This window comes from Periplaneta americana, chromosome 13, assembly GCF_040183065.1.
Source record: "Periplaneta americana isolate PAMFEO1 chromosome 13, P.americana_PAMFEO1_priV1, whole genome shotgun sequence".
NCBI lineage: Eukaryota > Metazoa > Arthropoda > Insecta > Blattodea > Blattidae > Periplaneta > Periplaneta americana.
In genome coordinates, this window is record NC_091129.1 from 77,834,069 (window position 1) to 77,858,948 (window position 24,880).

At 34.6% G+C, this 24,880-nt stretch overlaps 1 protein-coding gene across 1 annotated transcript in view; it reads right to left on the bottom strand.

Moving 5' to 3' along the window:
• Positions 1 to 24,880, bottom strand: part of LOC138712041 (EGFR adapter protein-like) — a 1,474,549-nt gene that overhangs the window by 719,910 nt on the left and 729,759 nt on the right. The window lies entirely within an intron of this gene.

Here is a 24,880-nt window from a genome sequence, read left to right on the forward strand (position 1 = left end):
ACATTTTTGTAGTGGTCACAAAGTACTGCATGTTGGTACTGCATGTTATTTAAAATACCTTGGTATTGCTAGGGTGAAATTGTCATTTTTTGTCAAAAAATTGATTATTTGTTTTCATCTTTAAAAAATTGTTTATGGTCTAAAGATGCCTTCTGCCAATTTTCATGGCTATACGACCGGTCCATCAGCTGTTTATGGCCACATTTCTAAAAGGCTGCGCGCTCTGACTGGTAATTTAAATACCCCGTTCACGCCCTCCACTCTGAATTCTGCGACTATTTTGGAAATTACGCTGTATTTCATACATTATTTACTATATTAAATTTCAGTGTAGCTTCTCGACTTGTCGAAATATTTCTTCATAGAATCCAACAGATGTCACTTTCAAAGGCTGCTTTGCTTTGAAAGATATTCAGTTACAAAGGAGACCACAGCTCTTGTCTAAAGGAAAATTCCACTTGTTGCTAGTAGCCATAACAACGTGTTTTCCATGCTTGTTTTTTTGATACAAGAAATATTTGAAAGTTTCTAACAGTTTTATTGTTATGATAGTGTCTACAACCTGTACTGGTTTGTAAATAATAGTTATCTAGTATAGTGTTTTCTTAAGGTTACATAGTTTTTTCAGTCACCTTTATTTTTTTTTAATATTAATTTTTCTTTATGCTCGAGTTGAATTATTTTTTTTCTGTTTTTACATTTTAGTGCATAAAATATTTTAAATTATTTTTAGTAAGATAATAAGAAAATTTGTATAGTAAGTTTTGTTTCTGAGGATCTGACAAGTATGTAGAAAAAATTTCAGACCAAAATATTTGAATTTGTGGGAGGAGTAGCAATTTTTTAAAAGTTAAATTTACACAAATTAAAATTACAAAATTGTTAATAATTCATACATTTCTTCAGAAATTGAGATGAAACTTTGTACAGAAACTATTTATATGCAGCAGGACAACTATACAAAATTTCAGAGATCTACGTAGTTTATAAAACTGAAATTTCACATCATTCTATCCTTAATGGTTTCTGAAGCATTTTTCTAGTACAAAGTCTCCCGTATATGATGTCAGGGATATACAGAATCGTTACCTCCCACAGCCCATCTGTCATACGCGTCGAATTTCAAGGGCGTTTGTCAAGCGTTGCGTGTGTAGTATTCGCCTCAGTCCGTTGTGAGGTACTGAAGTGTTTGTTTCTTTGTTTGTTTGTTCGAACCGACACTATTTTCTCTTCGAACACAAGTACGTTTTTATGTATATTTTATTTTTCAGAAAAATGTATTAAAAATTTAAGAAATGGAAATCTGTATGAATAACACGGAATGTTAAAAAATGCAATGCTTTTATTTAATGGACAATGTAAAGTAAAGTCATTGTTAGTACGATAAAAAAAAATTTAAAGAGTATTAAAGCATTCCATGCATGTGCTATTTTTCTGGCTCAGATTTTTTCTGACGAATAGCCTGAAATTGCGAAACATTTCAGAAGATAAGTTAATGGAAAACAAAGCACAATCACAAATCTGAATTCCCCTAGCGACGCATAAGTCTAATACGAGATAAAATGATTAATCATCCTGACTTTTCAAAGTGAGGAGGGGCAATTTGGTGGTTTGCCTAAAAAGGACGTTACGTTCGCTCCTGCAGCTGATACCTCGTCATTTTTTCTCATCCCACCCGCGGATCGGTTTCTTTCCAATTACGCAAGAGGCCTACAAACTCCACCCCACTCTATTAACCAAACAGCCCCTTTGTAATGGTTATTGAGGGATGTTGTGGTATATTAAGGTGCCGACTTAAGACTTCTTCTTTCCTTCCAATTTTAATAATGCTTCCGGGATGTCTGTTCAGCTTCCTATCTCCGGTGTTATTAGCTACGTGTTCAGAAATACATTTCCACTCTACATGCTGGAAATAAGGGCATTATAAAATTATAGAACCTCTATGTATGTTCCCCCAACAAACATTTAAATTACTTCTGTCATTTCTATTAAATTTGGTAGCATCATCTAATGAAACACTATTTGATGATATAATTTCCTGTTATACTGCATTCATGAAACCAAAATGCTGGCTTCAAAGGTAGTATGTGAGGATACGAGACTATCACTATTTGAAAATTAAGCTCTGTCTTCACGGATATATATACACACAAATATGAACACACACCGAACATAATCACGTATTTGTCCTGGAATATTCGCTATATCAGGAAAAGAATTGCCACATTATTTAGATGCAAGATCAGTGAAAATTAAATATGAATATTAGTACCAATAAAACTGAAACTGTACAAAATATGTAGATAAAAAAGATTCATAGTCTATGAAACATTAGAGCAGGTCATGTGCAAAAGAATGTTATAGGCCTACTTTCAAATTAATTATCATTCGAAAAACGTAAAAAATTTAACGATGAAACACATTTGGTTTTCACAGATTGAAGCATTCGCTAGAGTGCATAGAAACAGACTCATAAAGTCAAGACCATACTGTCAGTTGATGATGTTCCAAATCAAATAAATGCATTCTATAATATACTCGTATCTCAATAATAATAATAATAATACTAATAATAATAATAATAATAATAATAATAATGATTCTGGCTTTTAAGGAACCCGGACGTTCATTGCTGCCCTCACATAAGCCCGCCATTAGTTCCTATCCCGAGCAAGATTAATCCCATCTCTATCATCATATCCCACCTTCCTCAAATCCATTTTTATATTATCTTCCCATCTACGTCTCGGCCTCCCTAAAGGTCTTTTTCCCTCCGGCCTCCCAACTAACACTCCATATGCATTTATGGATTCGCCCATACGTACTACATGCCCTGCCCATCTCAAACGTCTGGATTTAATGTTCCTAATTATGTCAGGTGAAGGATATAATGCGTGCAACTCTGCGTTGTGTAACTTTCTCCATTCTCCTGTAACTTCATCCCTTTTAGCCCCAAATATTTTCCTAAGAACCTTATTCTCAAAAACCCTCAATCTCTGTTCCTCTCTCAAAGTGAGAGTCCAAGTTTCACAACCATACAGAACAACCGGTAATATAACTGTTTTATAAATTCTAACTTTCAGATTTTTTGACAGCAGACTAGATGACAAAAGCTTCTCAACCGAATAATAACAGGCATTTCCCATATTTATTCTGCTTTTAATTTTCTCCCGAGTGTCATTTGCTCCAAGATATTTGAATTTTTCCACATCTTCGAAGGATAAATCTCCAACTTTTATAGTTCCATTTTGTACAACATTCTGATCACGACACAATCATATACTTGGTCTTTTCGGGATTTACTTCCAAAACTATCCCTTTACTTGCTTCAAGTAAAATTCCCGTATTTTCCCTAATCATTTGTGAATTTTCTTTTAACATATTCACGTCATCCGCATAGACAAGAAGCTGATGTAACCCGTTCAATTCCAAACCCTTTCTGTTATCCTGGACATTCCTAATGGCATACTCTAGAGCAAAGTTAAAAAGTAAAGGTGATAGTGCATTTCCTTGCTTTAGACCGCAGTGAATTGGAAACGCATCTGACAGAAACTGACCTATACGGACTCTGCTGCATGCTCCACTGAGACACATTTTAATTAATCGAACTAGTTTCTTCGGAATACCAAATTCAATAATAATAATAATAATAATAATAATAATAATAATAATAATAATAATGTTTATTGCCAGAAAAATACAATTGAAAGAAATTGCGGATTTACAAAATTCTAGACTCCCCTATAAGAGTGTGTTCTCGTGCTCAGGGGAGGATACATAATAAATTTATATGCATAGTTACAATAAAATAACATCTAACAATTACTAATTACTTATAAAAATGATTACACAGATTTTTTAATTTCAAACTGTTGGAGGTAAATACGTAGATGGGGGTATTTCTTTATTAATTTGACGGATTAAATACTCTCCGTTTTTAAATTATCTGTTCCTGGACGGAAAACCTGAACAAGATCTTCCGACACTTGTGCACAAAAAATAGCTTTTGGCTGAAGTGCTTATGAATTTTTCATGGACCTCCCCATAAATATCTCTATGCTTCCTATATAGGCGTAAAATAAATTCACATCAAAACTATTACCTTTAAGGGGACCGAATACCTCCTATCTTGACACTGTTAAATTTTCAATGATTTGGTACACTCAGCTACTAAACAATTCAAGATAAAGATTTGAAACTTTTACAGGTTGTTGCTCAGTGCATTCTCTATATACTAAAGCATTTATGTTGGTTTTATTCTCATGATGCTTTCCCCCTGATTTTTTGTCCCAAATGGCCAAAATTTGATACCATTTTTTATAATCTAAAATTTTTTCTGCCAGATTTTTTTTCCCCCAATTCCATGAATTTATATTTAATGCGAAGGGCATCACTATGGCAATATATGGTAGAAGATTAAGTTTCTATTTGGAATAGGTTTCACACTGACTGTACACGAAGTTTTTAGAAATGACGAAAGAAGAAAAATAGGAGACTTAACCGATGTGTGACTTGCAAACAGTTACAAAACTACTAAAAAAAGGACACTTGTGGGAAGAGTTGCTGATGTTTGGAATATTAAATTTAAAGTGTCAGTGCACATAAATCAGCTTTTTTTTTATATTTAAATCACTGCGTAGTATCTGGTCCCCTTAAAGTATACTAATAAGTTGATGTCGTTATTATATAAATATTTCCACATCCTCCTGAGGAAATTTAGCAGATATCTTTGGATTCTCAAGGTACACTTTGCAGTATATTGCTATAGGTATAGAGGACTCTTTGAGGTAAAAAGTTGTGCGGCACCTTATACTGGAGACCGTAGGCGAGCGATTCCGCAGCTTAACTGTCACCTCGCCTCCTGGGCCACGTTACATCTGACCGAGCGGTAATGAAGAGTCCCAACTGACACATTAGCGTGCGTTTTGTCTTGACTCCGGATTGCAAGACAGCCGGCCAGCGAGGGAAGTGGAAATAATATCTGCGAGGAAACCGGGCGAGCGAAGAAAGGACGCGTGCAGAGAGATCGTTTCAATGGGAGCAACTGTCAATGAACTCTGGTGTTCTCTACTTTTGCTTTATGCGAAGTATAGACACATTGTTGCGATGCTCAAACTATCTGATTATTAAATAAACTAAGAATTTTCAGTGTCTCATAGAAATAGAAAAAATTAACGCTGTGGAATTACGTATGGGCTCCGTCATCGTCTTCATTACTATTGCTGGAAATGGCTCTTGGCAACGAATTCAAGAGATGGCTTTCACCGATATCTACTTCGGGCATTTCCCCATATACTCCAAGTATTATGGTGTTAAGCATCGAAAGAGAAAGATTCTCATCGCTACAGTGATACAGTGAACTTCTTCTTCATCATCATCATCATCATCATCATCATCATCATCATCATCATCATCATCATCATCATCATCATCATCATCATCATCATCATCAATCCATGTTTTTCTTGGTCTGCCAATATTTCTTATCCTGACGGTTTAAAAACTAATTTTGGAAGGCGGGAATCATTCATTCTGTCGACATGTTCCTTCCAGCTGTTTCTATATTCTTTTATTTTGTCTGTTAACTTAAAGATATTCAATTCATTTTGGATATCCTCACTTCTTTTTTTATCTAGTAGGTTATATCCAGCAATATTTCTTAAAAATTCCATTTCAGCTGTTTCAATCATTTCTTCTTTTTTTTAGTTAAAGTCCAAAATTTACATCCATATAATAGTATAGGAACTGGCATCACTTTATAGAACTTTAATTTAGTTTCTCTTCTCGTATTTTTTTAGAGATATCTTTATAGTATCACAAACATAGATAGATTCATTAATTTTATTTAAAAGTCTTCATTTTTAAAATAAGAGATATTGCAATCAAGATAATTAAAGCAATTGACTTCTATGATGATTTTGGCTCTTATGGCATTTGATCCGTTGAAAGCTAATCTTTTAGTTTTGTTTATAGATATTGTTAAGTTATATTGATGAACAGTATTATTTAATATATACAGAGCTTTCTGTAATCCATCTTCTGAGCTGGACATGAGAACTTGATATGTAAAACGTAAAGTATCTAGATGTCTATTTCTAATTATAAAATGTGAATCTAATTTCGTCTGCCAATTGGATATAGCATTGTCAATATATATATTAAAACGTGACGGTGAAAGTGGACACCATTGTCTTACTCCTCTGTTTATTGTTGCCATTACATCGATTTTCTTTCTTTCAGTGAACTTACAACGCAAAAATGTTCAATACTATGATTATTGTTATTCTTGTTTAGTCAATAATCCGAATAAGACAGGTTTGAACCTAATAAGTGACATCAACAAGGCATCACTCATGAGGCAACTAAGCCAGAAGACAATGGTGAAGAGTGGCCAGATCCTTTTCCCCACTATTGCATACGTCGCTGACTAGTAATATATTACACTAATCAGTCTTAAGACAATTTTACACAAATAATTTTTCTTCCTCCGACGCATATTAATACATTTTATAACGAATGTTTTAGTCGGAATTATTTTCATCTCATTGTTAATTTTGTTGTTGTTGGTATAATACTACTATTTATTTGATTATGACAGTATTTCTTTGGGTAAATAATATAGAGTTTACGGATTTGTCTTTAAAGATTGTTGTTGTTGTTAAGGAAGGAGGTAATGGGGTAGGGTGGCGAGTTCCTTTCACCCTTTTAATGATTATCAATATTACATTTAATTTCCTTAGTAATTATTACATTAATTTTGTTTTTGTTATAAGATATTTTGTTACATCCAGTATTTACAACATTAATGCGAAGTTTTGTAAAAAAAATTAACGACGATTGATGCAAACTAGTCTAGAGCTCTTAATAAACGCGAAAAATTTATGAAAAATAAAACCGGAACAAAGAAGAATATTCTTTTCTCAGCGTTTTATCTTATGACGGCATTTTGCCGACGTTCCCATCTGATAAAGCTTTGCCGAGTGCGCTACTCCTTCAGATAGGTTGCACGCCTATCGTGGGGGATGTTAGGATGATAGATGAGTAGTGATGATGAAAGAGTAATGATTGGAAAAGAGTCGGGTCGTGGCTCTTGGAATTGGTAGTATACCAGCATTCGCCTGAAAACCACGAAAACCTAAGTCAGAATAACTGGCCCTTTGGATCGAAACCAGGATCTCCCTAATACAGTGCTCTCATTTTACGAAGAAACTTCTCATCATTCCGCCGCCGACCGACTTCCTGCTCACCCAATCGTAGCGTGGGAAATCAGTTATACAAAACATCCTAGCAGTTTTCAGTAGTTGCTTCTGAGAATTGTAACTGAACGTGTGTGTGACTGTTACATGACACACAGGAAAGTGTATGCCGGGTTCCGCTGTAATCTAGTTTCCTCATGAAATGAGATCAGAAGGTGGGAATGATATCCATTATACAACGGTGTTCGGTGTATATCTAAATTACATACTGCAATATTTTTGCAACACTAAATTACATTTTCGTAGAGTAACTTTCTCGAAAATTTGTTGATACTCCAGAGCTCGAAAGTTCCGTCCTCAAAACTCGAAGGTTCTAACTCTAGAATAGGAGGGTTCCGGCTACAAATTTCGAGGGTTCCGGCTCCAGAGCCCGAGACTTCCGCCTCCAGAGTCGGAGGTCCAGCACCAAAAGCTCCAGAGTTCCGACTCCAGAGTTCGAGGGTTCTGACTCCAGAGACCGAGAGTTTAGACTAGAGTCTGAAGGTTCAAAGTCCAGAACCTGAAGGTTCCGACTCCAGAGCCTGAAGGTTCAGATTCCAGAGGGGTAAGGTTCCGACTCTAGAGCCATAAGGTTCCGACTCTGGAGCCAGACGATTCCTCAACGATCTCTACTATGCATTATATTGCAAATCATTATGTATAATACCTCGGAAATCTTATTTGATCACTCTGTGTTCCAAACAATTCCACGTTACAACCTTCTCTACATCTTTGTTATACTTGTTCCATTCTGTGAACATAAGCAAACGTCAACTTTATTGTGGAAATCTTTTTCGTCTAGTCATAATGAACAAATAGATTTTATCTTTAAAGTTCTCCTTCAAATAACTTCAAATGTTACTTCTTTTTTTTGTAATTGGCCATTGTTCTCTTAATTAATTTGCACAAACGAGTTGGGTGCTCTGATATGAAAGAGAAGTTTCTTTCTCGGAAACATAATTTATTTATAAAGCGCTGTGTCGACAAATCTTTCTTCACAATAAAATTGCTTTTACTTAATTAAACACACCTTAATTAGAAGATTGTTTTAAAGAGGAATATAGCAATTAGCAATTTAAATCTCACAGTTTAACAAGATGAAAGCTTTGTCACACTCTTTTGATATTGCTACATTCTGACTGGTAAATAAAACAAACTCAAGCAATTTCTACTTGGATTGTGACAGACTAGCAGGGTCTGAACTTGCACGTCATCTACACGAGTAGGTTTGCAATGTCGATTGAAGGAAATTTTTCATGACTGAACAGAAATTTATTCTCGTCTTCATTTCACTACGTATTCTATATATTTTCTTTTCTTCTTTTTTTTGTTATAATTTTCTCTTATTCCTTCTTTTTTATTTTCTTTATTCCTATTTATTTCCGTATTATTTCTTCTTAACCTTATCATTTTCTCTCCCCTTCCACTTCATGTTACTTTTTCCTTTGTTTTATTAATTTCATAATTAAGTTTCCAAATGTTTCTTTTAGTTGGTTATTTAATGACGGTGTTTCTACTACTAGGTTATTTAGCAACGATGGAATTGCTGACAGCGAGATGGTGTTTGGAGAGATGAGACCGAGGATTCGACATAAATTACCTGATGTTTGCTTTACGGTAGGGGAAATCTTCGGAATAAAATCTAACCAGATAATCAGGCCAAATGGGAATCAAACCCACGCCCGAGCTCAACTCCGGTTCGGCAGGAAAGCGCCTCAAGCCAACTGAGTAACGTCGGTGGCTTTCCAAATGGAATTTAAAACTATTTTCTTAATGTGAGTGCCAATTTCAGTTTTTCTCGTTTCCTGAAAAAAAAAAAAAAAAAACAGGATATGTTCACCTTTGGAAGCAAGCTCCACACTTTACCTTGATTTACCTTACTTTACCTTACCTTACTTTACTTTAGTTTAGTTCGCTTGACTGGGTGAAAGAGAAATGTAAAGAAATAGAGGATCTAGAGAGAAAAGGAAGATATGATTTAATGTACCGCGAAGCAAAATGTTTGGACTTCACAAATAAGAAAAGAAAATCCATGTGATTGATAGAGGATAAAATCGGAAATGAAATAACAGACAAATAAGGCATACTGAACAGATGGACGAAATATGTAGAAGAGTTACATGAGACGGGAAATTATCCAGATGACTTGGTTATAGAAGACGAAGCAACCGTATCAGAAGACGAAAAAGGATTTTCTATTTTAAGGGAAGACGTTGCACTAGCGCTTAGGGATATGAAGAATGGAAAGCAACAGGAGTTGATGGAATCTCCATTGAATTAGTGAAATGCTTGGGTAAAGACAAGGAGGAAATTCTATCACTATATACAATGAAATATATGAGACAGGCGAATGGCCTGAAGATTTTTACGGAGACGGTGTTGCTTCCAATACCGAAGAAAAATAATGCCAAGAAATGCAATGAGTCAGGACTATCAGTCTGATATCACACTCGGCGAAGATTTTTCTGCGAATACTGAATCTAAGATGGAAGAACAGTTAGAAGAAGAGCAGTTTAGCTTCGGGAAGGGAAAGGGTACGAAAGATGCAATTGGACTGCTACGAACAATCGACGAAAGATACCTAAAGAAGAATAAAGAAGTGTATTTAGTATTTGTGGACCCAGAAAAGGCGTTTGACATAGTGGATTGAAATAAACTGATGGGCATCCTAAAGAAAATAAACGTGGATTAGAAAGAGAGGAGGCTGTTCAGTAACCTTTATATGAAACGAGTCAAAGTCAGGATAGGAGAAGAAATGTCAGAAGGAAGCGAAATAGGGAGAGAAGTACGTCAAGAATGTCCTTCATCATCTATCCTGTTCAACATCTACTTGGAGGATTTGCTGAAGAACTCTTTTACAATACGGGAGGAGTGATAGTAGGAGAAAGAAGAAAAAGTGCATACGATTTGCTGACAATATGGCGTTATTAACAGAAGAGGATATGATACCAAGAGATACGCTACTGAAGCTAAATGACAGCTGTGAGCAGTATGGAATGAAGATAAATGCCACCACACGAAGACCATGGTAATAGGAAGAAATTTAAAGAAGATAAACTTGCAAATTTTGAATGAGTCAATAGAGCAAGTGGGCAGCTTCAAATACTTGGGATGTACTATAAGCAGTAACATGAGCGGCTGCAAAGAAGTCAAAAGGAGGATATCAATGGCAAAGGAAGCTTTTAATAGAAAAAGGAGCATCTTCTGCGGACCTCTGGAAAAAGAACTAAGGAAGAGTCTAGTGAAGTGTTTTGTGTGTAATGTAGAATCATATGAGGCAGCAACATGGACATTACGACGAAGTGAGAAGATGCGACTAGAATTATTAGAAATGTGGATATGGAGAAGGATGGAGCATGTGAAATGGAACGACAGAATAAGAAATGAAGTTGTGTTGGAAAGAATGGGTGAAGAAAGAATGATGCTGAAACTGATCAGAAAGAGGAAAAAGAATTGATTGGGTCACTGTTCGAGAAGAAACTGCCTTCAGAAGGACGCACTGGAAGGAACGGTGAACGAGAGAAAAGATCGGGGCAGAAAAAGAAATCAGATGATAGACGACATTAAGATATATGGATCATATACATTGACAAAGAGGAAGGCAAAAAATAGGAAAGACTGGAGAATAATGGGTTTGCAGTGAAAGACCTGCTCTTGGGCAGAACACTATGAATGAATGTATAAGTATGGATGAATATATATGCAGTTTTGGCCGTAATGCCGTAACATGGGGAAAATCCGTAATATTTGGCACCTCTCATATCTAGATATATTCAAGGAAAATAAATAGTCTAACCCGTATTCAGTGTCGTTGCTTTTGTTATTTATATCTCTTCCTCTCCTCCATTTCCTATGTCTTTTTCTATCCTCTATTTCCTATCTTTCCTTTCCTCTTCCCCATTTCTTATGGTTTCCTTCTTCTCCTCTATCCCTTACGTTTTTCTTATTCTTCTCCATTTGGTAGATTTTATCGCCACTATTTATTAAATATCCCTCTTCTTCTGTATTCCCTACGTTCCCTTTCCTGTCCTGCATTTGCTACTTTTTTTTTCCTATCCTCTACCTTCTAGATTTCCTTTCATCTCTTTCATATTCTAGATCTCCTTTGAATTTCGCCATGTCTTAGATTTCCTTTCATTTGCTCCATTTCTCAACTTTCTTTCATGTCTTCCAGTTACTAGGCTTCATGTCGTTTTCTCTGTATATTACGCTCCTTTTTCTCTCCTGCATTTCATACGTTTTCTTTTATGTCCTCCATTTTCTAAGTTTTTCTTTCCTCTTCACTTTTTACACTCCCTATCCTTTCCTACATTTTGATTATAAATTCGGATGAAGTATTCCACTCTCTCCTGGACAAGTTCATCAAGGGAGGAAAATTCTATCTTATCCTGAGAAAGCTGGAAACCTTAGCTCCTTTTAGATTTTTTGGTCCCTATTTACGTAACATAATTACAAAAAAAAAAATGTTATGTTTTATTTAACGACGCTCGCAACTGCAGAGGTTATATCAGCGTCGCCGGATGTGCCGGAATTTTGTCCCGCTGGAGTTCTTTTACATGCCAGTAAATCTACTGACATGAGCCTGTCGCATTTAAGCACACTTAAATGCCATCGACCTGGCCCGGGATCGAACCCGCAACCTTGGGCATAGAAGGCCAGCGCTATACCAACTTGCCAACCAGGTCGACAACATAATTACACTTCCGAGTCTTCTTCTGCCCTATGAAGATCTATGACTTGTTTCATTCTAAAGTGATACCATCTTCACATCTTTTACTAGGCCTTGCAATATAATATCCTTGAATCCTTCGTGTTATTACGTGACAGCGTTTTTGAAGATGGAATTTGGTAAGTAATTTCTTCATTACAACTCATGTACATACAATAATATGTTGCAAAAATTAGCAACAACAATATTAAATAGAGAAGAAGCTGAAGGCAATGTGTATATATATATATATATATATATATATATATATATATATATATATATATATATGACGACGTCTTGTAAAGAAGACGGTTACGAGCTGACAAGACTTAGGAACATTCAAGGAGATGAGTAAAGGAAGCCAATTTTAATTTACTACGGGGAACATCTTTCATTATAGCAAGAAAACGTCGCACTTTCCGCTCTACTCCATAGCAATTCGCTGACTACCTTCCACTGTCGAATTATACGGTCTGAAAAACTTTCCGTTATATTATTTTTCGAAGACGAGGCAGGCACGTCATCGTCATGTCCTCAAGCTTCTATTATTCACTCATACAATGGAGCGAGCGTCTGGCTTCGTTGATTCGTGGAGGATATTCGAGAGTCCTTCAAGTTCTGGACTCTGCCTCCATTTCACAACAATCCGGGGGGGGGGGGAAGATGCAGAAGTCCAGTTATCTGGTTATGAACAAGAAAGTATCTGACCGGTTTCGTAAAGCGTAAATCTCGTATTGCAATGTAACTACGCAACAACAATTAATTAAATTTAATATATTTGAAAATGATCTTGTACAGATACGAAAATAAAATTTAGAGCTCCCTTAATATATTGTACGTTCGCCCGGAGAAAAACCAAGGGGAAGGGGTGCAATAAGTGAGTAAGCTACCTAAGCAGTGGTTGTTGTTACACAACTCGACACGCGACTAAGGAAGCAGCGTTGCAATATCTACTAGAATACGTCACATATTATTATTATTATTATTATTATTATTATTATTATTATTATTAATGAAGATATTCAAAACAAGATTAATAAATTCAGCTATGAATGCGGTGTCATTAATAGATCTTTAAAAATATTAGAAAAGAAACGAAAATTAAATTTTATAAGGTAATAACAGTGTCAATGTTGCTTTATGGGTTTGAATTTTGGATCCTGACTAAAAAAAAAGAAAGAAGGATAGAAGCTGCAGAGATGAAATTTCTGAAATCTGTTGCAGGTTACACCTTACTGGATAGAAAAAGAAGTGAAGATATAAGGGGGAAACTAAAGTTTTTTAAATTAACACACAGAATAAAACAATATAGAAGCGATTGGAAACAACATATACAAAAAATTGAAGCAGACCGCATACCAAAACTGATGATGAACTATAACCCAATAGGTAGAAGAAATGTTGGTAGACCGAAAACAAGATGGGCTCAACAGTGTTAAAAAAATGAGACCGGAACGAGCCTTATAAGGCTTAATCCATGATGCTGCTGCTGCTGATGATGATGATGATGATGATGATTATTGTTATTATTAACCCGCCAGTGAGTGGATCATGAAAAGTTACGTAACTGCACGGGTTAGGTCTTTCAGACCCATTTTATAAATACGAAAAAAAAAGCATATTTATTTGAGTCATACAATAATAGTTTTATTCTCCTATACAGTTAACATCATAAATTTGTAAATTTCACCAATTTCAACGTAGTATAACTATAACAATTGAGTCATATATATTCTTTTACCAATAAAGCAATTCGCAATCTGTTCCTTGTGTCTTTCCTTGCACTGCATTTAAAATGATATCCATTGTAGGGAATATGTGGTTGTAACATTCATAAATGGTGCGTCGTATTATATCACGTACGAAATCATCAAGTTTCTTGAATTTCGTAACTGTTTGTAATGCAGTCTGAGTTTTCTCTTTAGAAGTGTTATAGCTACTCGGTTCACTAATGATCTTGAAACACCCGCAGCGCGAACAGTTTCAACCTTCTCCTTCACTGAAAAATAGGTATACATTAATATTTTTTTATAATAAATGCAGCTTGTTTCTCTAATGAATAATCTCTTCCAACAGGAGAAGTACGAACATTATAATTATTGTCGTCATCAGTATGTTGTTCACTCTATTCAACAGACTCCCATGATCGCCACATAATTCACAAATTTTAATGTACACTAAGAAAACTAAAGAGATAATGCAAACTACGTGCACTCCAAGTCGTTACAGAACTGGCAACTATGTGGTGTTTACCTCTGCGCCAGACGAAGGAAACAGCAGTAACTTGTGTGGCCTTCTGCTTTCAGCCCCCACTCGCCGGTTTTTCTCCGAGCGAACGTACAGTATAAGCTGTACTTGTGGACAGTCGTGCGAAATTGTTACCTACATACAGGTGGACTCCCATCAAGATTCGCTCCAAATTTTAATTCCTTGTCTGTATTTGTAGCCATAAAAATGTAATGCCGTGGACCGTGGCTCATAAAACGTTTAACTTTTAAGAGTGTGAAACACTTGAATGTCTTTCTTTAGTTATTTCACATTAATCAACTGATTACAATATGGCTACGAAAAAACAATATAACACAAACTAAAAACTGTGAACGTAACCTGATATATGCACTCATAAAAATATAACGTCTTTCTTGGTTAGGAACTAAAATAGTCGCACTGTATTGTATCACATTATCCATTGCATTGCACTGGTGTTATTACTAGACTATCACTACTAGGAAATGAATGTTGATGACTTAAAAATTGTTGAAAAATAATCAAGAAAATGCCCTTACATTCACATAAAAATGCCCTGAAAGATAAAAAAAGAATCTCTTACATGTTAAAAAAAAACTGAAGGTAGAAAACTGTAGGGTAAACATTGGTAATTTCGTGATAATTTCATGAAAACTAATTTAAAATGCAAATGTGTAAATATATCCTTATTCCGATTTTTCATCTAAAAGACGATAACTTGCTGTACAAATCTGGAGACATAAAAGATTGGATACGTTCTTGAATATGTGCCAAAAACCACTTTTACAACTTAAGCTGAAAGGTTGGTTATTTCGTGATAACCTTGGTAATTTCGTGAGAGGTAGAAGAATTGTGGAAAAATTCATTAAAGTCAAATGAAATTCTCATTTATTGTTACAAGACTTCAAACATAGTAATTCCGTCTAATATTCATAGTAAGAAAACATAGAAATACATATCAACACATAATAAGAATGAAATCAAAGTAAAAATTGAAATTGAAAAGGGATCTTCTTTGCCCTGAAAGGATGAACACTTTTATTACGGACTTTACTATAGCCTATATCACTAGGGTAACTCCAAAAGTAATGCATAACGTTTGTTTAAAAATTATATTTTTATCCTACAGATTTGCTATTTTCACAGAATGTAGATGCATCCTTAAGGAACAAAATGTCACTTTTCCACATAATCCCTGTCCCTTTCAACTGCCTGACGTAACCTAGGAACGAGGGCCTGTAGACCAGCACGGTAAAAGTCTGGACCAACACGTCTGAGCCACTCTTTAGCAGCGTGCACAAGGGAGTCATCTTCTAACCTCGTTCCGCGAAGGGATCCTTCAGTTTACCAAAGAGATGGTAATCGCACGGTTCCAGTTCAGGACTGTAAGGTGGGTGTTTCAGTGTTGTCTATCCGAATTTTCTGATCTGGTCTGTGGTCTTGTGACTGACATATGGCTGTGTGTTGTCGTGCAATAGCAGAACATCCTGCTTCACCCGATGTCGTCGAACACGACTCAGTCAAACTTGAAGTTTCTTGAGAGTTGCAACATACCCGTCAGAATTAATGGTGGTTCCGTGTGGCATGATGTCCACAAGCAAGAGTCCTTCTAAATCGAAAAACACAGTAGCCATAACGTTTCCTGCCGAAGGTGTACTTTTGAATTTATATTTCTTTGGTGAATTTACATGATGCCACTCCATTGTCTGCCTCTGTCTCCGGTCCAAAATGGTGGAGCCATGTTCCATCTTCTGTCACAATTCTTGCAAGTCATCTAGCACTTATCATTGACACTTAGCATGATAACAAATCAAACAGAAGCTACACTGAACCCATTGCGTCTCCGTTTTCTTTTTTGTTATCACATCTTGTCTTCAGATTTCTAAAATTCCTATTATAACACAATTTTTAAAATAATATAAAATGTAACACTTAATGCTCAACAAAATTTCGCCTCAAACAGCTAAGATTTCTATCAGTAAAGCTAAGCGTATATGGCGACTACAGATTTATCTAAAATTCCAAAAACATTTCCTAAAATTTCATCTTTGTACCAAATATCATACCTTTAGTAATAAGCCTGTAATGTAATTACAAACATCCACAAAATTTGTACGCCTGAGAAGTCGACGCAAACTTGCTCTCTCAAACATAAAAGCTCACTGAAGCAACTACAATAGTCACACAAAGCTTAGCTGTATGTTTCTGGAAACTGGACAACATATGCAATCCCTTGGCGGAAATTTGGATCTCGTAACACCATTGGTTAGTTCACAAAAGAGCAAAGAAAAAGTATCACGAAATAACCACTGCTACGAAATTACCAATGTTTACCCTATATAAACCGATAAGACACACAAGAGAGCGAATAGCTTTCAAAAGAACCAAAATCACTCCCTTATTTCTGTTTTCCTTATAGTAAACATTAATTTCAATTAATACAAATTCACAGATGCCCATAGTTGTATACTTGAACACATAATAACATATGATTTTTAAACTAAAAAACTAACACTTATTCACAGTAACGAAAATAACGAAATTAAATGTAACATTTTTATTCCTCATTTAAGTCTGTGGCGTTCATATCATGCATGATTATTGAAGATATTGAGTACAAAATCTTGATTTATGATAAAATTACATTACAGAGAGTCGGTATTTACAGTGAGATAATATATAATTTCATTGATGATTTCAATAATTATATAATTATGAATGTAAACTGTATTGCATAAATGTATGTACAACATATTATTGCAACACATTATGTAATACATTAATGTATCTGTTATTTGCATTTTTATGATGGACCATTTTCAAATGATGTAATAAAAAAATTAACATATAGATCAATAGCCTATTATATATATATATATATATATATATATATATATATATATATATATATATATATATATATATATACACTACCGGTCAAACGTTTTCGATCAGCTATGAAAACAACTATACTTTATTTCAATGTACAAACACATCGGAAAAACTAAATAGACCAACAAAATAAATATTTTCTCTCTCTAACATTATGATATGATAGAATATTCAAAACGAAATCCCTGTTTTAACCACAAATCCATAGTTGTGATAGGTGATCGAAAACTTTTGACCAGTAGCATGTATATAATTTTGTTTTTCTCCACTACCCACATTGTTTCTCACTCTCGACATAAATCTACCTTCGTCCCATTCTTCGTCATTTCATCGGATCACTGTAACTACCGACTGAAGGTTATTTTCCATAGCAAATATAAATGTTACGCAGTGGAAAAACAGCAACTACGATTAAATTTGTATGTGTTATAGCTGCAAAATAAAACAAAATAGCTATACAAGTTAATATGAATCGGAGAAAATTGTTTTTAATAACCTCAAAATAAAAGAAAATTACCTATAGGAACAAAATAGCAAAACAAAAAAGCAACAAATAATATCTATGTAAAAATTGTACATTTTGTTTTGTTATAACATAAAATGTATTACTGTGTTCAAAAGATCTACATTTTAGAATCGAAAGAAAAATAATGAAATTTCTTCAACATCCACCCATTAATCATTCATTACATTACAATGTTTGGAAACAATAAACATTTGACAATTCCATGACACTTCATAACCGTACTGACGTAAGCTTCGAAGCTTGGTAAGTCCAATATTTGGTTTAATTTTATTTCGAAGGGAAAAATTCAGCCAATCATAAGACAGGAGTGACGTGGTAATGGAAGATCCAGATCGAGATATATAAATAAATAAATAAATAAATAAATAAATAAATATATATATATATATATATATATATATATATATATATATATTTCAAACCGCTTTTTTTGCTCTAAGAGACACAATGTTCTGAAAGTAAGTGTATAACATCTATATTCTATGACACAAACACTGAACTAAAATTACTATGTCACTGTGTACGTAAAAATTGCTATGTCACTGTGTACGTAACAATTACTATTTCACTGTATAGTAAAAATTGCTAGTCACTGTGTACGTAAAAATTGCTATATCACTGTGTACGTAAAACTTACTATGCTACTGTGTACGTAAAATTACTGTTACTATGTACGTAAAATTAGGCAACAGTTACTGTGTAGGCTAAGTAAAAATTAGTATGTTATTGTATATGTAAAAATTATTGTTACTGTGTACGTAAAAATTACTATTTCACTGTGTACTAAAAATTGCTACGTCACTGTATATGTAAAAATTGCTATGTAACTGTGTACATAAAACTTTCAATGTTACTGTATGTCTAAAAATTATGTTAATGTGTACCTAAAAATTGCTGTTACTGTGTATGTAAAATTGCTATATTACTGTGTACGTAAAAATAAAAATGTTACTCTGTACGTAAAAATTACTATGCTACTGTTTCCGCAAAATTACTGTTACTATGTACTTAGAATTATGTTACTGTGTACGTAAAATTTCTGTTACTGTGTATGTAAAATTACTATACCACTATGTATGTAAAATTATTGTTACTGTGTAAGTAAAATTACTCTTACTGTGTACGTAAAATTACTATGCTCCTGTGTATGTAAAATTACTCTTACTGTGTACGTAAAAATTACTATGCTGTGTGTGTAAAAATTACTGTTACTGTGTACATAAAATTACTGTTACTGTGTACGTAACAATTACTATGCTACTGTGTATGCAAAATTACTGTTACTGTGTACGTAAAAATTACTCTTATTGTGTACGTAAAGATTACTATGCTACTGTGTATGTAAAAATTACTGTTACTGTGTACATAAAATTACTCTTACTGTGTACGTAAAAATTACTATGCTACTGTGTATGTAAAAATTACTGTTACTGTGCACATAAAATTACTCTTACTGTGTACATAAAATTACTCTTACTGTGAACGTAAAAACTACTATGCTACTGAGTATGTAAAAATTACTGTTGCTGTGTACATAAAATTACTCTTACTGTGTACGTAAAGATTACTATGCTACTGTGTATGTAAAAATTACTGTTACTGTGTACATGAAATTACTCTTACTGTGTACGTAAAGATTACTATGCTACTGTGTTTGTAAAAATTACTGTTACTGTGTACATAAAATTACTCTTACTGTGTACGTAAAAATTACTATGCTACTGTATATGTAAAAATTACTGTTACTACTGTTACTGTGTACTTAAAAATTACTATGCTACTGTGTACGTAAAAATTAGTATGCTACTGTGTATGTAAAAATTACTGTTACTGTGTACACAAAAATTACTGTTACTGTGTACATAAAATTACTGTTACTATGTACGTAAAATTACTGTTACTGCTACGTAAAAATTACTATGCTACTATGTATGTAAAAATTACTGTTGCTGAGTACGTAAAAATTATTATGCTACTGTGTACGTAAAATTACTATTAATGTGTACGTAAAAATTACTATGCTACCGTGTATGTAAAAATTATTTTTACTGTGTATGTAAAAATTACTATGTTAATGTGTATGTAAAAAAATACTATGATTACGTAGTTTACAATGTGAATGTAATTTAAAAGTTTTAGAATTTTTCTCAAATAGCACTAAAGAGTGGAACAAAATTATGGACAGTAGTAGCTAGTAAATTCTGTCCCAAAGTGTGAATGGCTAGACCAAGTAATCCGTGAACTGCTTCTCCAGAAGTTACGAACTGGGAAGACATGCAGTATGTATGCTGAATTTAAATCACAGTTAATTATTAGGTTAATGCTCGTGGGTAGGTAATTATAAAATACCTTCTTAAGTGCGTGTACTCTTATGTACGACTCCTACATACACAAAATATTGCCCTTGGCAACGAGTCCGGTTTCCTCTCCAAGTACAATTAAGAAAATTCATATACATTATGCAAACGCATTTTTAAATACGGTTTGATCATAAATTTAACATCGGCTTTAAGAAAATATATATTGACGTAGACGTGTCTTTCATAGCCAAGTCTGCTACCGGAGGTGTTGGGAATAAAAATTATTTTATACAATAAATTTAAGAACTTACTTAATTCCTCTTTGAATATATATTAAGTAAAATAGCATGTATTAGTGTAAAGATTAGCAATATTTCTACCTTTCATACGTAAAAGACTTTTTAAAACCAGAAACCGGTTGCAGTATAAATCTTCAAGTCTCGTTAGAAACTCGATACTATTATACTAAATTTATGATACCCTCCACTGTGACTAGAGATAGTATGCAGACTTCAAATCTAGCGCGCCAGTGTTACATTCCGGATACGCAAATGAGAGTCTTTTATTATCGGTACAGGAAGTGTGCAATATATCTTCTTTGTCTGTTAATTGTCACGAAAACCAAGGCACCCAGCTATTTGTAAATATTTGTACGGGTCTCAATATCCAGAATACAAGGAGGTATCTTGATTCGGCCGATGAGCCATAAAAGTATCTTCAATTGAGCGAAGCTTCATAAATACAAGATGTCCAATCTCGAGTGCCCCAAACACGTAGCCTACTGACCTTGTCCCGGTCTCTCGCTACCCCTTCGTTCGCCGTAACGGGACCCCCTACCATAGCGAAATTAACAGAGCCTATTTTCCAATCACATGATTAAACTACAGGATCTGATATATAATAATTAAATACTATCACAGCGCTTGATCATACTTTAATAAATTACTATAAACGTCCAAAATGATGTCCGTCTCTTCCTAGACAGGTTTCGTTTTGAAAGCATTCGCAATATTATTAAAGTCAGAAGACCAAAACAACAATGTAACATGTTTAATTGTAACTTGTAATTTTATAAATACAGCTGTCTGTGGGAATAATATAATATAGTACACAATTTTGATATAAAAATAACATTTTAACTGTCTTGATAGTCCACCCACATATTCTAATCCTGGCTAAACATAATACTTTTTTTTTTAATTCTTCAAAGAAATGTAATACGCACATACTAAGTTATTGGTCAAAATAACGTGTAGAGTTACATTTCCGCATCTGAGAAGCAAAAGGATGTATGTCCAATTTTGTCGATTTTGAGTTAGTGCAGGACATGTGGCACGTATGGGCGAATCCAGAAATGCATATACAGTGTTAGTTGGGAGACCGGAGGGAGGAAGACCTTTAGGGAGGCCGAGACGTAGATGGGAAGATAACATTAAAATGGATTTGAGGAAGGTGGGATATGATGATGGAGAATGGATTAATCTTGCTCAGGATAGGGACCAATGTCGGGCTTATGTGAGGGCGGCAATGAACCTGCGGGTTCCTTAAAAACCAGTAAGTAACTAATTAAGTAAGTAAGTAAGTAAGTAAGTAAGTAAGTAAGTAAGTAAGTAAGTAAGTAAGTAAGGCAGTTTTGTGACAAGCATACTTCATTGCACATGTGGAAACAATCCGAAGAAAAACGGCGCATGTGGGGCATTCGCCTCATGATTCTAATTCGCAATGAATTTTGGTCCTTTGTGAGACATATATGAGACATCCGCCTTTTTCCTCTCAACCTGAGATAAATTTGTGTATTTTGATGGGCGTATGTCAAACATAAGCATTTTTTCCTGTAACAAATTTAAACGTAATTATTGAAACGACACACTGCGAGTTTCCTTATTTAGCTATTTAATTCTTTCCTATTTCTACCATGTTTCTTCGTGCCTTAAATAATCGAAATACGCGGTTCAGTGCGTTGTTAGTATTGAAGAGAAGTCCAATCCTTCATGCAATACGAGTTTTTCGAGAGGGAAAATGTTGGTATAGCTTGCTGAAATACAAGTTTGTGAAACAGAAGATAATTGTTAATTATATCATATTTTTGTTACTTATACATGTCTCTTATAAGGTTTTGTGGATTTCTGATGGTTTATAATTATTATCTATACCTCCCTCACACAGACCCATCTTCCCAACCGTGTATTATACAACTACCTATACACTCATACCTCTCTCCATCCATCCAAATCCTTATCCATTCATCCCCCACATACCGATTCTTCTTTCCATCAATCTGTTACATATCTACCTATCCACCAATCCATTCCTCACACAGGTCCATCTTCCCATCCGTGTATTATCTACCTACCTATTCATTCAACCTCAACCGTCTCTCTAACCATCCATATATTTATTCATCATCCATCTCTCCAGCCATTATCCAGCCATCCATCCATCTCTTCAACCACCTATCTATCTATCTATCTATCTATCTATCTATCTATCTATCTATCTATCTATCTATCTATCTATCTATCTATCTATCTATCTATCTATCTATCTATCTATCTATCTATCTATCTATCTATCTATCCATCCATCCATCCATCCATCCATCCATCCATCCATCCATCCATCCATCCATCCATCCATCCATCCATCCATCCATCCATCCATCCATCCATCCATCCATCCATCCATCCATCCATCCATCCATCCATCCATCCATCCATCCATCCATCCATCCATCCATCCATCCATCCATCCATCCATCCATCCATCCATCCATCCATCCATCCATCCATCCATCCATCCATCCATCCATCCATCCATCCATCCATCCATCCATCCATCCATCCATCCATCCATCCATCCATCTATCTATCTATCTATCTATCTATCTATCTATCTATCTATCTATCTATCTATCTATCTATCTATCTATCTATCTATCCATCTCGCCATCCATCCATCTCTCTATTCATTCATCCCTTACATACAGACATCTCTTTCCATCAGTGTTCTGCATTCACCTATCCTTCCAGTTCATTCATTCAACCGTCTCTCCAATCATCTATATACTGTATTTATCCATCATCCATCTCTACAACCATTTATCGATCCATTCATATATCTCTCCAGCCATCCATCCATCTCTCCAACCATTTATCTATCCATTCATCTATTTCTCCATCCATCGCTCCACCCACCCACCCATCCATCCATCTATCTATCTCTCAAACCATGCATCTCGCCATACGTATATCCATCTCTCTATCCATTCATCCTTATACACAGACACATCTTACCATCAGTCTTATGCATCCACCTATCCTTACATCCATCTATTTCTCCGTCATTCATCCATCCAGACCTCTATCTATCTCTTCACTCATCCATCACTCGTCTCACCTCTCCTTTCCTTCTTCCAAAACTTCATCCTCCCCAAACTTAATCCTTCCCTTCACGCACCCATTCGTCTTTTTTTCCAGTCGATTATTTAACGGCGGCGTATCAATTAATAGGTTATTTAGCAAAATGATATTTAGCGATATGAGGTTGAGAATTCGTCAAGAGATTGCCTGACATTAGCCTTACAGTTTGGAAGAACGTCTAAAAATTCAACGCCCGAGCGCAGCTTCAGAACAATAGGTACACTAGCCTACCGCCTGAGCTACGCTGGTTGCTTGCATCCATCTTACCCCTATCTTCCTCTCTGTCTCAGTCCATTCCCCTATTACTCACTTGTCCGTCATAACATTTGCGACCTGATCCTGGACAAGTTGCAAGTATTATAAAATGGCTATCCAATGATGTCACTACATTGAGTCAAACAAAGTATCCATTTCCATGATAGAATGTAAATTAAAGAACGTACCTTCCACGCAACGTAAATGTGCATGTTAACCTTCACGTGCACCACGGCCACGTGATATTTTTACAATGAAAGGGTATAAAACTCGACAAAATTAAAGTTATTTGTTCTCTGCGTGAAACGATCGAACAACACGTCAGTTTGTAATTATTTTGTAATTTTAATGGCTTTTATATTATTGACAACATTTTAATATCGCTAAATTTTCATAATGCTTAAAATTTAATTGACATTTTTATTGAATTATTTTTCGCTGTAATATTTTTTTACCTTTTGAAGTAGACTATATATTACTTTTAGAAAATTGAAATGTATGCATGTATACAACAATTAAACCTGGATAATTTCACAACACGATATAAAATATGTAGAAATTAAACCAGAAGCTCTTTTGTACTGTATATTGGAAATTGAAGACTGGATACAATATACATGATCAAAGTTTTAAATATTCATCAGTTGTGCTGTGGTTATTTGAAATCGGCAATGGATATAACCTAAAAAAATACATGCACACACACGAACAACTAGGAAGTTACTCAATTACTAATTTCCAATAATAATTCCGTTATTATCAGAAAGGATAATTAAAACATGTACAATAATTGTGTCAAAATAAAATGACCCAAACAAATATATACTGTATGTAGGTCTATTCATCGTCAGTACATTCTACTGCAATTAATTTCAGTTCAGTGACTTCGAGAGTACCTATTGTACAAAATAATTAATACCCTCCGTCGAGACTCCAGTGTGGCGATTTTATGTATAAATTCAAATGACCCAGGTTCGATGTAAGGCAGAAATATAGATATACTTGCTTCCTCTCATACTTTTGAATGTCTGTGTACTACAACTACTAGTTGCCCTCTACTATTCTAGGCACTGGTTTAACGCCAACTGATCACATTATCACGAATTCTACCTACTCGTCAATGGGTAGGTTCATATTCCTTTAGGCTCTTATAGCACTTTAAAATTAGTGATATGTTTTATTTACATAATAAATTTATTTGGGAAGATTTTAATATTATATATTTTAGATGCCATTTGAGTGTTCAGGAGTTCGAACTGATGAAGAAGATAGATTATAATATTATATTTAAAAGA